The sequence below is a fragment of the Tiliqua scincoides genome, chromosome 2 (genome assembly GCF_035046505.1).
Source record: "Tiliqua scincoides isolate rTilSci1 chromosome 2, rTilSci1.hap2, whole genome shotgun sequence".
NCBI lineage: Eukaryota > Metazoa > Chordata > Lepidosauria > Squamata > Scincidae > Tiliqua > Tiliqua scincoides.
The window spans coordinates 60,878,723-60,883,412 of record NC_089822.1 but is presented as its reverse complement, the minus strand read 5'-3'; the positions used below and the strand labels follow the sequence as shown (position 1 = coordinate 60,883,412).

The following is a 4,690-nucleotide window of genomic DNA, read 5'->3' as shown; positions in this document are numbered from 1 at the left end:
ATACATATTTATTTTCTGATCCAATATAAGCGTTGCCAGAAGTAGGACTCCTTTCAGCAGACAGGAAAAAAGGCATTAGTTACTGGGAGAGGCAGAATGACTTGTTGGTTGCTCAAGTGTTTCTATTTCTATTCATTTCTGTTCATCAGGTTTCCAATTTTTCCTTTAAATGTGGTGATCAAGGTCTAGAGACTCTGAAAGTTTCTGCTGTAAATTGACCAAAATGAACTGGAGAGACTTCTATTCTGTTTAATGTTTTCTAAGCTGTGACATGAACCAATTTAGGATAGACAATTATACTCCCTGCTCAGCTAATGTATGATCTGTATGTTTGCACATTAAACAACGCTGATGGTTAGATCTTTGGGATACTGCAGTTTAGTAGTTATCCATGGTACAGATCTTGTCAATAGCCAACCCTGGCATTACATATTTAAAAGAAACTATGTCTTACCCTCACAACACAGTAGATAACCTAGGGAGAACTTTAAGACTTTCTGAGCACATGGCCACATTCACGGCTGTTACAGAGGAAGGGCTCCTCGCACAAATGTATTACTCTTTCTTAAACAGAAGCTTCCTCCATGAAGGGAAAGAAGTTCCAGACATCATCATCATCAGTATTTATATACTGCTTTTCAACAAATGCCAGTCAGGATGCTAATCTATGTATTTTCTGTCAGGATATGAATTTACAGGCCTGAACAGAACAAGGAACAAAGTGCACTAAAGGTCATCCTGACCAGGTGCCTGTAATCAAGCTGAAAGTGCTAAGTCATGCTGAGTCATTAAAAGCTGGTGCAAAGCAAAGAGAATGTTAAACCTGACTGGCTAACGGAAATATAAAGGTAAAGGTAGAGGAGCTGGACATGGCTAGCTAGCTTCTGTTTTTCTTCTTCTTCACTCTGCTCTGTACTATTTGATCTGAACTGCATTGCTGAGAGACTGCTGTGGACTTTTTGCTGCTGTGTGTACATTTGTAAATAGACTTGGTGGTGGAAGCTACTGTGTCTGTGTTTTTTCTTCACTGCAAGGACAAGTGACCTGGAGTGCTGGAATTTCTTCCTTATCTGCACACTCTGACATTTTCTGTTGTATACATTTATATACTGTGTTTTATCAAAGCACTACACACTATCCAGGAACCTCACCAAAAAAAACACACAAAAAAAACACACACACACAAGGTGACATGGGCTAAATTCTATGGTTTTCAGGTGCTGCAGAGCAGGTGCAGCAGCCAGAGGTCTCCTCAGGGTAAGGGAACATTGGTGCCCTTACCCAGTATAGAGCCCTGACAGCCCTGACAGGCCTACTCGGAGCTTTGCAAGCTTTTTAGCTGGCACAGAACTGAGGAGACAGGTATTGGGCTCTGACGCTTGAGGGAGGTAGGGAGATAGGATTCCGTGACAGCCTACCCTCTGCCCTCTGGCCCACCCTTCCCCCCTCAGTTTCACCCACTCCCCACTTTCCCCCACCCTCCCCTGCCCTCCCCCGCCCCAGATTGCCTTCACACCATCTGGCAGGATACTTATCGCCAAGCACTCTGGCTGCTCCACCTGCTGGTGCAAGGGCCCAGTACCAACTGGTGCTGGCCACTCCACTGGTGTCTCTCTCATTCCAGCTACCGCAATTTGCCTTTTGGAACATTTGCGATGGCTGGTGCCTAGGCAGTGCACAAATGAGCAACGCTACCCGGGCAGAGGATGGGGCTGCCCAAATGTCACATTTAATGATTACATAATCAATGACCTGAGAGTCATGTCTAGGACACTCCACCTCCCTAATTGTGGACACCTACCCTGGAGGAGATAGCTAGCCTGTCCAAATCCCCTTGAGAGAAACAACCCTGGCACCAACCTGAGATCGTCTCTTGATGACCCCAGCTTTTCAGTAACAGCCCCGGGAAAGGGGGAGAGGTAAAGGTTTCCCCTACACAGCTGTATACGATTCTAGGGGGCAGTGCTCATCTCCATTTCTAAGCCGAGGGACCCAGCATTGTCTGAGAGACATCTTCCGTGGTCATGTGGCCGGCATGACTAAACACTGAAGCGCACGAAACACCTTCCCACTTCGGTCCCATGGATGGTTAAGATTGCAGCCAAAGTCTAAAAAAAACCAGGACTAATGCCTAACTATGTTTTGATTACATTATCCCTGCTTCAGTACTACACTGGGTGCTCTACGGGGCCTTTGAGAGAAATTTTATCAGCGGCTGCAAACGTTCTGGGGCTCCTTTGGGGATTCTTTTCGGCCCTTCCCCACTGGATCATAATTTCATACGATCATTGGATCATAATTTCTATGAATCACAATATATAAAACTATGTGGGCTTACCCAAAATGTAAAAGCATTCACACAATATATGCAAACATTTTCTGAGATCCCAGGAAATTTTTGGGCTCTGACTCCTGGGCCCCCTTTTTGACCCTAGGCCCAGGTATAAATAACCCCCTTTACACCTCTCTCAGGGGCTGTGGTGCTCTATATTTACTACCCTCTTAGCATTCATTACCCCGTATTACCAGTATTACAACAGGACAACAATAGGATGTAGGATTAAACAATATATTACCTGCGCCCACTGTTTTCTCTGCAGTGAGTCTTCAGTTATGTTTCCAATTGTGTTGCCCAAGCTTAAAGAACAATTAATTGACATCAGTTTGATTAGTTTTTCCTTTGTGCGTAAAATACAAATGACAAGAACTGCGGAGTAAATAAGATATGCAGAGATGCTATGGATGGAGTGCATTAATTGGTTGTTTCAGCAACAAGAATCAGCAGTTAAATCTGTTAACAATGTGAGCATTTAAACAGCAAATTAAACAAGGCTTGAGTTAATGGCCCATTACAAATGAACTGGACAGGACTGAAAATATACTACAGGGAATTTAAGTATTGGCAGTGGGAAAGACTGGGAGCCAAGGAGAGGGCTTTATATATCTCTACTATAGAGACTCCGGTCCTCATTTTACTTAAGAAAATTGAGTTGGCAACCTTCAGTCTCAGAAGACTATGGTATACTTAAGAAAATACTGCTACTATTTCTAAAGGAGTGTGGAGGATTGGTGTTACATCATCTCTGGATCATAATTTGATCAAAAGAAAAAGGAATGATTTTCTGACTCAGTTGCTTCCCAGGAAATAGCCCTCCTACCTCCCATGAGCAGCACTGGTTGGCAACCTTCAGTCTCGAAAGACTATGGTATAAGCCTACAACACCCGGTATTCCCAGGCGGTCTCCCATCCAAGTACTAACCAGGCCTGACCCTGCTTAGCTTCCGAGATCAGACGAGATCAGGCATGTGCAGGGTTACCATTTTGCATCCCTGTGCCCAGATCAGTTTGAAAGAAATGCAGCACCACAGCAGAACAGTAAATGTGGTTCAGGACGGAGAGGGCTTTTTCGGGACACGTGGTTTCCAGTCTGGTCTATTCTATTGGCAATAGGTATTCCTGTATATGTTTAATATGCATGCACAGAATTTGATGTATTAAATGTACACATTTTATTTATTTATTTTAAAAAGCTCCATGAAGACATTTGTGGCTGGACATTAATGATACCTGTATAGATTGTATTTGATATATGAAACCATTACCTCAAAAAAAATTAAAAACATACAAAATTTAAGTAACCCAAAACCTAAAGACATCAGGAAAAGCATTTCTTTAAAATGAGGGTAAAGCTAACCTGCATAGGGCCCAATCCTATCCAATTTTCCAGTGCTGGTACAGCTGTGCCACTGGGGCATGCGCTGCATCCTGTGGTGGGGAGGCAGTCACAGAGGCCACCTCAAGGTATGGGAACATTTGTTCCCTTATCTCAGGGCTGCATTATGGTTGCACTGCAGCTGGAAAGTTGGTTAGGATTGGGTCCACAGTTCCTTGCAACAGAACCTTAATTTGCATATAATTTATCTGGTCAAGGCAGACATAAACCTGTCTAACACCTACGGTCCTGATATGCCACTTACACAATCTTCAGGGAGCTGAGGAATAAACTGGCTGCAGGGAAATAGCCTCATCTTGTTTGATGCTGTTTTAAAAAGAACAGGTATGCTGGGAAGAGAGGATGCAGTCTTTGCTGGGCTAAAAAAAAAACTCCAAGGAAATGCCAACAGTTTGCGAAATGTGATATCCCCAGAAATACTAGATGGAGAAAGAAAGTCTGCAATTAATCTGAAACTGCATTTATTAGACCAAAATTATTGTCTGGAAGACTCCAAGTCTTCTAGTCAGAATGATTCAACTTTGCTATCTTCCCATGTGAAGATCCAGGATCACAAGATATATGGGCACGTTTATCCTACTCCAGCAAGTGCGATGGCAGGGCTAAGAGCAACCACAGAATTAATAGCAAAATAATAGCTTCAGAAGCACAAGAAAACACAGCAACAGGGGCAGACACTCTCACAGCATTCCAAGCTGTGCTGCCCACTGTCACCTGATTATGTCATTTGTCAGTGACCCCTCCATATTATCTGTTTGCAGAAGGCACCAGTCAATGTGCAACAATGGCCAAAACTGCCTCATGATGTCACCCAATCTTGTACTCCCCATGATGCTATCATTTGTCCATCTAACTCTGAATTATCTACACTAGTGTTTCTCAACCTGTGGTTCCAGGTACCACCAGTGGTTGTTGAGGTGGTGTCTGGTGGTTCTCACAGAACTCCTGGACACCTG

At 43.6% G+C, this 4,690-nt stretch overlaps 1 pseudogene; it reads right to left on the bottom strand.

Moving 5' to 3' along the window:
• Positions 1-3,211: 3,211 nt before the first annotated feature.
• Positions 3,212-3,330, bottom strand: LOC136642650 (5S ribosomal RNA; annotated as a pseudogene).
• Between the last annotated feature and the right edge of the window lie 1,360 nt (positions 3,331-4,690).